The sequence below is a fragment of the Balearica regulorum genome, chromosome 7 (assembly GCF_011004875.1).
Source record: "Balearica regulorum gibbericeps isolate bBalReg1 chromosome 7, bBalReg1.pri, whole genome shotgun sequence".
In the NCBI taxonomy this organism is placed as follows: Eukaryota; Metazoa; Chordata; class Aves; order Gruiformes; family Gruidae; genus Balearica; species Balearica regulorum.
This window is the reverse complement of record NC_046190.1, coordinates 7,410,556-7,421,246: the sequence shown is the minus strand read 5'-3', so window position 1 is coordinate 7,421,246 and position 10,691 is coordinate 7,410,556. Positions and strand designations below refer to the sequence as shown.

At 42.1% G+C, this 10,691-nt stretch overlaps 1 long non-coding RNA gene across 1 annotated transcript; it reads left to right on the top strand.

Annotated features, from left to right (window-relative positions):
* The first annotated feature begins 4,791 nt into the window (after positions 1 to 4,791).
* LOC142602486 (uncharacterized) lies at positions 4,792 to 9,742 on the top strand. Its single transcript, XR_012836234.1, has 4 exons — positions 4,792 to 5,024; positions 6,880 to 6,966; positions 7,613 to 7,735; positions 8,073 to 9,742. It is a non-coding gene; the product is annotated as an uncharacterized LOC142602486 (long non-coding RNA).
* The last annotated feature ends 949 nt before the right edge of the window (positions 9,743 to 10,691 follow it).

Here is a 10,691-nt window from a genome sequence, read left to right as displayed (position 1 = left end):
TCAAATAATCATCTCCTGGCACATTTTTTTTTTTTTTTCCCCTACAAAGGCGCTAATGATTACAAGTATGATTAATAACTGAACTAAACTGTTATTGCCGGGAAGTTCTTAGTACATTCAAGGAATCGTGACCTGTATAAACAACAATGTTAAGAACAACAGAAGTTCATCATACTTCACGGAAGGAATGTATGACCTGTAGTCATGTTTCCTTTTACCCTGCCATGCTTTTTTATTAGATCTCTGGATAGTAACCTAGAGTGGGTCATTCATCGGTCAACTGCTCATCTCTACTGTTGTTCCAAGCAAGCTTCCCGAGCCACTACAGGAAGGACCGGATGATTTCTTTAAGGAATAGCGCTATTTATAAAATAAATATAAAATCAGATCTCTATTTTGCACAAGCGACAAGTTATGAGAACTCCAGCGGCTGTATATTTGTTGAACACCCGCCTCCTGTGAGTATAAATTGCACCTTACTGAGTAGAAATAAAATACAGTCCACCAGAGACTTTGCTGCAAGGTGTAGCTGCTTGTCTATGGGCAAGTAATGACTTGCGTTTTCAGCTGCTCCTTAGTAAGAGCCTTAGTAATTGGAATCAGTTATTCAAAACATCTCTAAATGTGATTTAAATGGCAAGGATTTAATAACATAGAAAGAAGTCATTACAGAGGTTCAAGCAGGGGAGAAGGGAATTCCGTTTTTCAGAGCAGGGGGAGAAAAATAAAGCAATTACTTGATGTAAAGGCCAGAAACAGGACTCCTGCTGTCACAGAGAAATCAAATCTGTCAGCAATTAGTGGGATCTTAGGAGGCAAAGAACCCTTCAGTGTTGAACAGTGAATAAGGGGTTAGCAATTATATGAACTGATAAAAGTGTTCTGGTTTTCAAACAGCAGGTTAACAAGGCTTACATTTTTCATAACTTCATGCAGATGTGATGAGTCACACTTTGTGACATTTTTCAGGAGGGCTGTATGGAAAGGTAAGAAAATAATAAAGTACATTGCATTGCTGTTACATCTAAGATGCTGCTGACTTAGTTATTGCAAAATGACCCACAGCACAATGATGGGACCAGCCCCAATGGCTTTCACTTCTCACCGAGCCTGGGCAACAACTTACTTCACTCCCTAACGCCTCTGCCTTTAAAAGTACTGCTTGTCTTCCATATGTAAGCACTTGTGTCACCAAAAAAACCCTTGTAATCAGGTCTCATTCTGTTTGACGTCAGAAATACTCAGAAATCCCAGCAGAAGGTATTTCTACCCTACCAGATTGATTCTTGAATAGAAGAGTTCATACAGGGGAACGGAAAGGGATGTGATTATGGCTTTTTAGTCTCGACTCTGGGTAACGCTTTATGCACTGTACAGACATTACATGATTAATTTGCACAATAAAAAGAATATTTATAGGAAACTGAAAGACGAGGGGACCGTCTCAGTATGCCAGAGTGGCTGAGGCAGAACTAGAACTCTAGATCGCATGCTTTTACTGACTTTAAAAGGGAACTTTAAGAAACAAGAAGCAGAAAGAGACTAGGAACTCCCTATATACAGCCTGTACCTTGAAAAACGTATAGGGAAGCAGTGAGCTTTGAAGACTTCACCTTCATCCTAGCCTATCCTATTTTGTTCACAGGCACCAAAGCCCTTCAGAGCAGGAAAACAAAGGAGCTCTGGCAGTTTCAAAAGGCTTTCTCTCTCAAAACAGAGGGATGAAGTGTGTCTAGACTGAGATGCAAAATCCTCCTGGAATGTCTAAAGAAATTAGGGCTATTGAGATTAGCAGAGCAGGCCTTTCCGTGGGATCAACATACACAGAGAGTGTTGCTTTACAATCATTTTTCTCTAAGTGCCGAGTCCATCCACTGAAGCAAAAACCTCATTGGCTTTATGTTGGCTGCTTGGTATATGGTATGTCAGACTCCTGCAGGCAAAGACAGTGGGTTTCAGAGCTCCTCCAGCCTGGAGAAGAAACAAGAGTAGTCTGTACCTGGTCAGTGAGTCGTACTGGGGCTTTTTCTCAGTCCGAGCCAGAAAGCAACCTGAGCAGTGGCCATAGAAAAACCGCGGTCTGAAACTCCACGATGGAAAGGTGCAGCTGGGCGTGCTGCTGTATCGAGTATCGCCTCACTCCTTACACCACAGAGTAAGGCATCAGCCCACTTTCTCATGATTTTTAAAAAAACTGATATAATGTAGAGCTATGCTGGCATCGCGTTGTGTATTAGTATATTGTTGGGTGGTGGTGTGAAGGTAAATCAGAAGTTAAAGAAAACCAACAAACCCAAAATCCCAGTCCAGATCAAGATTTCTCTTATTTAAAAATCTTACAAACGCATCCTGTGCAGAATGGGGAAGGGGGGCAATAATAGAAAATACAGCATTTCTATTGAGGAGTTGATATTAGCTTCCAAAAGCCATGCAAATCATGTTACACATCTACATGGGAGGAATGTCTGAAGGAAGCATTAGATCACTCCTGTAGCCTAGGCACCTTGGAAATCAACATTTTAAAACAAATTCAAATATATACCCTGATAATAATTAAAAATCTCTTGAACTTAATTGATTTCCCAAGTGATTTTTAATTTAAATTTTTCATTGATATGTATTTTAGGTTCTAGGAAGATTTGGAAACCACCTAGTACTAAAAAAAAGTCAAAAAAACCCCACAAAAATGTATGCATTGGAGGGCGAACCTGCATCATCATGTGAATGTATATTTATTTTTTAAAATATTTCAAATTCTTCTAAAGAAAATGCAATTTTCAGGGGTTTTTGTCCTGTGCACTGTTCTAAAAAAACCCCTGTTTTTCAAATTGCATTGCAGGTGAATTTATATGAGCATGTTTGTGTGTGGAAAGGTGGTGGATGTACGGGGGGATATTATTTCCTAACCCTTAGTCCATCACCCTCTTTTTTCTTTCCTGTGCACTTAAAGGATTGCTTGAGCTGAATATCACGCTATCTGTGAAGAACTCCTTTTCTGATCCCTCGTGCTTTCTCTAGGATGAAGGAAAGCTTCCAAGGAGATTCACTTTCAAGTGAATTCATCAGGTTGCTCTGACCTGGGTAGATCTTTTGGATGTCATATCAAAATGCTTGAGATAGATAGCTTCCCATTTCATCACCTTTTGAACTCCATCCTGAGTTGCTTTCTGATCCACGCATTTTTGGTTCATGATGCGTGTGTTAACACGCAATTACCACTGATCTCAATAGCAATTTACGTGTTCGTTATCTTGCCAGATCAGGCCTTGTTTTAGGTATTTCACAATCTCACATTAAGGAAGCACTAAATATTTAGTGCCTATTGAAAAACAGAAGCATAAATCCCATGGAGGTAATTTTTACAACCATCTTTTTTAATGTGAAAACATTGAGATGTGAGGGAAGAGTGATTCTCAAAAACAAGAGGTTAAAAAAAAAAAAAGAAGGCAAAATCTCGGTCTGTGTGATGACCCTGGCTGGGATATAGGGATGAGGGTTACACGTTTGACACCTCCTGTTTTGCTTCCAGGCACTGGCAGAGAAACGTCTCTTCTAAATCCAAGCGCGTGGAAATCGCCCGCTGCCAAGAGAAGCCCACGCGGTGCTGAGAGCTGCTCTGCGGGAGGAAGGAGGGATCTCCACAGGCCGTTGCACAGGGCAGGAGCTGATGTGCACAGAATTTTCTCAGTTCTAGGAGGTCTCCCGTCTTATTTTGGGAGAGATGTATCCAAATTTAGCAAGAATGAGATTCAAATTTCAGTTTGAAGTTTTGAGTTTCCTGCTTCTCTCAGAGCAGAGATCCACAGGATTTATTCAAGCAGGAGCTGCCAGAAGCTCGCAATCTTGCTGGCAATCCAGCTGTCTCTGCCTTCTTGTCTGGGGAAAATTAGTAGTTTTTAGGGAAAACCTTTGATGGAAACCAGCATGACTTCACATTTCTTTGAAATTCTTTAGTTTGGCTTCAGGACTGAACATGGCCCAAAGACCACATTCGTTGCATCGCTTGCTGGTCATGGACAATTTTCAGATTTTTATGGTGATACAACAGCAGCTGTCATGGCTGCTATCTAAGAGGAGTTAACTCCTCTCTAGGGCACGTAATGCCCCTTCCATGGATCAGAGAGTGCCTGTGGGCCACCCGGGCCATCCCTAGAGAGCACGTTACCCACACGCCTTTCCAAAAGCAGCTCCCTGAAAACTCGGTTCAATGAATTTTACAGCACAAGGCACATCCTGTGTATTGTTTCCCATGAACGTTTGTGTAGGTAGAGGGAGGGGAACATCTCTTTGGGAAGCTATTCTCTTCCTTTCCTTCTTGAAAGAGAAGTGAAATGGATGTACTTAGACCAAACGATTTTACGCCAGATTCCATCCCTGCAATTACGGGATGAATCGATTCCAGCCAGTGCCTTGGGACTTGCAAGCAGAGAGAAGACTGTCACTTGGGAGCCGTCATCGCAGCAGGGCTGTGCTGGGACGGGCGATTTGATAAATAGTTTCCTGTGGGTCGTGCTAGTGCTGAGCATCTGCAGGGGGTGCCTGGGCTTCCTCCAGGGAACCTGCCCCAACATCCCTGTGGGGCCATTTTCTCCATCGCTCTCCAGATTTCAGTGATTAAGATCTTATCTTTGGCAACTTTCATCCTTGAATATCCGCAAACACTTTGCAAAAGAGCACACGAGATATCCCTAGCTATTTACCACTTGGTAAACTGATTGCATCAGACCGGAGGAGGAAATTTATTTCCTCCTGAAATATGATCTCATAAAAAAATCCCTCGGACAGCAGGCATTGCAATGAACCGTGCGTGGCATTGCTACCTCCAACAGAGGCTGGAGATTTAGCTCAATTATACTGCAGTTTGCCTTTAATAAAAAGGATTTTTCACAGACGAAAGCTTAAGCGTAGGAAACTGGGGGAGTGCCACATCGTTCCCCGCCACTGGCCCCGTCTCGCTGTGCTGTGTGGGGAATTTGGAGGGTGAGTTCCTTATCAGGAAGCCGGGGGAGAGGAATTCTTTTCAGGTAAGTCAGAAGAAAAGTTGAAAAATAACCTGTGCTGTACAGTTAGAGGCCTCTACATTTCCAGAATTACCTTGCTTTGTTGCAAACCTTATCCAGATTGCAGATCAGAGGGATGATTTAAAAAAAAAATCAAAAAAAAAAAATCACCATCCCCCGCACTTTCCAAAAATGCAATTTGTTAAATTGCACTGTCCTTGCCAGCCCCTGCCCTTTGACGGAGGCTGCATTTAAGTTGCCAACAAAGAGCATCGTGGTCCCACTGACCCGAACATATTTGGCCAGTTTGCATCCAAAAGCGCCCGGCAGAAGCAGCGGGCTTTGTGCCTTTCTCAGCGTTATTGTCGGGCGAAATAGTCACTTGAAGGCTGGAGCTGGGAGCAGCGGTGTTCAGCATCCAGCCAGTTTCGGCTCTTGAGATGTGAAAGGCGGCCACTTGGGGTTCATTACACGGCGCGGCGCGGCGCTGACGCCGCGGCATTGTGCGGCGCGGGAATCCCGGCACATATTTCCACTAGGTAAAGTTTAAAATGACTAAATCAGTATGTAGTCAGCCACTTCACTTTAGGAATAATATTAATTATCCTACAAAAACTTGTAAATAATGCTAGTTTCTTTCTCAGATTTGTATGTATTTTCATCATTTGTTGTTGAGATGAATGCCTCATTGAAAAAAAAATACAACAATTTTCTACATAAATGTGATCAAACCCAGAAATATATTGCTTTTTGAAAATGAAAGAAAAAGTGTTGTCATAGTTATTTTGAGCTTGCTAGGTTTAAAAGGGTCAGCTGTTTCTGTGAGTTTTTACATGAGTGATACCGAGAAAGCCCTTGTTGATACAAAACCCAAGACCAAAATAGTTTCAAAAATGATTTCAGAAATCCTTTTTTTTTTTTTTTTTTTAATGCAGAAGAAAACCAAGGGCATTTTTAATTAATGTTAACTTGTTGAAGAGTATTAATACCAACTAAAATTTCAGCAGCCGTACTACAGTCACCATCATCTTTGCTCCCAAGAGAGCTGCCAGCCAGCCGGCAGCGTGGGCATCGCTGTGCGCAGGGCTGGTCCGGGAGCCTCGGGGGAGGTACCGCATACCGGATCAGGGCAGGCACACAGCCACCTGCAGAGCAAAGGCAGAAAGTCCTTACAGAAGCAACCTTTATAATATATAACACTCATTAACAAGTCAAGTATTTTAAATTAATACTTTGCCAGCTCATTTGTTTTCGTTCGGGAAGAAAATATTCTACGGCTGTATTTGCGTAAATCACTTTTGTTTTGATGGGTTTCTGATGCCACAGGGCTTGTTCCAGTGGAAAAGAATCCCCCTTGGCTCCAGTGATCTCTGGTCAGGTCTCTGGTTTGGTTTTTTTTGTTTTAGTTTAAAAAACAGACCTTATCCATCAAAATAAGACTTTGTTCTGAGGCTGAGGGTACACGCTGTGGACACATCAGCAGCCGCAACTGAGATAATAGCTAAGTGGGTGGTAATTATTGTGATTAACCACTGTTGCTTACCTTCAAATTTCAGGCAGTTGCTCTGTTTTAGCACACCCCTTTATTGTAGTGCCTTCCCTGGGCTTTGGGTGGGAGCCTGTCTATCCGTTCTGGGGGGTCTTTGCAGTTTGTAAACTCTTTCTGTGCAGCGGATGCTACTGCTTGCATATTTATACAGCGCCTAGTATCACCCGGTTGAAGCCCTGTCATATATCTGCTAAATAATACCAGCCACAACAGTTGTAATCTGGTATTTTCCAAGCTGAACCTGCAGTTACATTTTTCAGCAGTTCAGTCACTTGTTGCACAGACAGAAAATTAACCACAAGCACTGATCTTTTTCTCTATTAACCTCAGGGCTTCCAGCTTCGCTCCTCCCTGCTTCTAAATCACTGTTTATTGCTATTTTTACAAGAGAAGATTAATGGACTTAAATGGGCACAGGTAATTCTGCATTGTTCGAAGTCTCTTCAAATAGCACCTGCTGTAAATTCTTTAGTGCTCCTTATCTCTGCAACACATCTCGGGTTTTAAACAGTTTGTTCAGTGGAGGAGGGGTGTGAAGGGTCACAGTGCCCCGGGAGCTTTTCAAAAGCATCTTTTAGGCTTTATGGATGCTGGGCTGTTGGTTTGGGAGGGTTTTGGTTTCGCAGGTTCTCAGCCAGACCGGACTTTGAACATCTCTCTGAGCCAGCGTGCCTCTCGGAGTGAACTTACTTTGCTGCTCCAGGGTTCACGGAGGCTGTGGGAGAAGTGCCCATACTAATGGTTTTAGACATTAACTTTTCCTTTTGTAATTTCCTCTCGTTCGGGTACGTTCAGCTCTCAGCTGAGCTTTGTTCCAATAGCCTGGGGGGGATGTGACTTCACCGAGATATAAAACACACACACACAAAAAGAAAATGCTTGAAAAATCGCAATGACATGGTTGGGTTGGTAGCTTGTGATTTTCTGAAATGAAATGTGCCTAGACAATGAAAATTGAGCCAAGATACTATATTTTCCAAGCAACCTTTTTAGCCTTCAAATAGACTCCTTGGAAAAGCTGCACGCCAGTAAGCTACCTTCCTGATGCAATCATTTTTCGCAGTCCTAAGAGGAAAAACACACAATGTAATGGCTAACATTGCATGAAGTAGATGGGCTCACGTTGCAGCAGGTCGAGACGGATGGATGGCAAGAAACAGCAGGTGGAAAAGCCCAACGGCAGAAGGTACAGCACCGCACCGTGGTGTGGGTGTGGGTGTGGGTGTGGGTGTGGGGAGAGGGCTGCCTCTCCAGCACGCCACGCTCGGAGGGGTCCGGCCGGGGAACCGTGCCCCATGCAGGCACTAATGCCTCTGTAAATCAGCTGGGTATTCAGGGATGCAAATTAGCTGTGCCAGTGCAGAAAATACAGGACTTCTGTGTCTAACTAGTTGCAGGTGGAAAACCACGGGCAACGTTTCAAGAAGTGGCTTTGAAAGTTGGCCCGTTGCGACCATAAACAAGAAACTAAAGAGCTTTACAGTATGTACTTACAGCTTTTAATTTTCTCTCCCTGTTCACAGATATCCGAGTATCTCGCACACTCGCGGACAAGTATTTTGATTGTTCAGCCCTGGTTTTACATTTAATAGCCTTGCTACCTTCTCCCCACAGCGATCACATTCTGCTCCCACATGTGGAACAGTTTACGTTTCTCTTTTGCATAGAGGTGGAAGGCAGTCGGGCTCAGTTTTCGCGGTGGGCTTTGTCTGAAGCCCGTCAGGAACCCGGTCTCACCACCACGAGCATTGCACGACAGGGGAGGCATCACAGGGAAAGGGCTGGGATCCAGCAGCGCTGCCTGAAAACAAGATTTCTGCCTCTTCCGCAGCTATTCTCTAGCCTGGTGGCACCGAACAGTCAGTCATTAACAACCGGCGCAATTTTAGAGCAACGTGTATTTACACATGAGGACAAGGACTCATTATCGTCGTCATCTACATATTGTTGTTTTACATAACAGCTGCAGTAGAGCAAGTGCACTTTGGTCAATAGTTTCATTTATAATAAAGTAATAAATTAGGAATATTTTTCCCTTGACAATAAGTTTTATGCCAAGATTTTATGTAGCTTAAAGCAAGTTGTCAATTAGGCTACTTAAATTAATTTTTGGCAGCAGTTAATTGGAGCCTAGAGTCTTTTGTCTTTAAACAGCTAATCCTAAACAAGAAAATACAATGATTAAATGTTTCTTAAACAATATTATTCACAGAATTTAAAATATAGCATTTAATTAAGATTTGGACTTGTAAATCTTTTTTTTTTTTTGAGAGAGAGATTAATTTAAATTTCTTCAAATAAAATTGCTACCATGACTCTGATTAAACTGGCTTACTGCAGGACTACGGTCCGAGACCTTCCAACACTCCTACAGCTCTTATACCCAAAGGCAAATTATTTCGGATTACTTTCTAAAGAGGCATACTTTGTCCTTTCAGAAAAGCAGGACATTCCCATTTAGAGCTCCAGAAGTCTAAGAGTTGTGTTCACAGGATAAAAATGCTGTATTATTACAGTCAGGTACTGGTAAAAATGCTAAACAAATAAAAGACTTCAGTAAGGCTTCCCGGCATGGCCGGCTTCTGGGCAGGAAACCAAGACTTCTTAAAACCAGAAATCACTTCAAAAAGGCTGGTAACCAAAAATTCAGTCCAAGGTTATGATGACTTATGTGCTTCATATTGATGAAAGTGGAGCAGCTAGAGAGAGATCTCGCAGCCTTGATTTAAAATTTTTCCAATCCTGGAAATTTGCTGTGTTCCTGATTAAATGTACCATACGGTATCATGATTTGCAGAGAAATGAGTCCTGATAGAGTAATATTCCTGACTGAATCTCTTATTTATATCCACCATCAGTTATGGAAAGGAGAGCAAATTAACGCACAGCTCTTTGGTACGTTACACAGGAGTTAAGATTAGATAATTATAAAGCTTCCTACTATGAAATCCTGGAAGCTAATTTGTAATTAATGAATTAATTAAAGAGCAAAAAAAAAGATTTACTTTAAATGATAAGTGTATCTAGTCACCTTCTCCCATAATTCTGGTCTTCAGTGCCTCCTTCTTTGCTGGCAGGGAATATACATCAGGCAGACTTCATGTATTTGAGAACTGGAGCAAGAGCCTGTTGGTTTAAGTACCACAGGTATACCTAATCACAGAAAACCAACCTTTTATAAAGAATGAGGCACAGACATTCTTAGAGCATCCCTAGCTTTGGGGCAACGAAAGACCTCACACCATATTTTTTTTTCTCTGCTAGAGAAGGAGCGTTTGGGGCTGCAGGTGCAAAATGCACTGTTTGAACCAACTTTCCACACAGCTCTCATGACCAGTGCCACCATCCATATGGAGGGAAAGCCCATTGCTACAGAACTCATGGACAAGGACAGCAGATGAAAGCAGCTAGGAGCAATCCAAGCTGAACTACTTTGGTTTGAAACCAAGGAATTGCTATTAGGGAACCATCCTAGTAACTTCTTACGCAAGAGATCTGCAGTACTGTCAGTCCCATGTATTCAGAGAGTCCCTCCTCATTTATAGCGTCTTCAGATGAGGAAATTGGGTTCTTTAATTAATGTCTTCATGTCTTTGAGCTTTGCATTCTTGACCACTTCTTTGCAGCCAAGTAGCTGGAAAATTCTTCCATTTTCTCTAAAACAAAATGAAATTCAAATACATCACAGGACTCTAGCAATTGGGTCTTCAAGAAAACCATCAAAATTCATGAGTCATCCTAAAACCACAAGGGAAGCTAAGAATGCTGCTCAAGGCCACATGTCTCACAAAGAAAGAGCGTTGCTTTTTAACTGGAAGCACTAAGCCTGGTTGTTATTTGAAAATTAATAGGAGCGCTTCTCTGTTACGGTGGTGTTTTCTTATGTCTCAATATCATCCAGCACAGCAGCACTGAATCAGTCTACCAAAAAAAAAACGAAGGTGAGAATGACCAAAATTAAATGTGAAATGAACGGGACTGTTTTCATTGTCCAAGCTGATTGAAACGCAGACCAGTCTTTTTAGTTATTTAAAAACGCTTGTGAAAAATGGAGTTTTAGTTTGAGACAAAGTCATTTAACTTTAAATGAAAACCCACACATTGGAAAGATGGTCATCAAATATAGACTCAAAATATAGAAT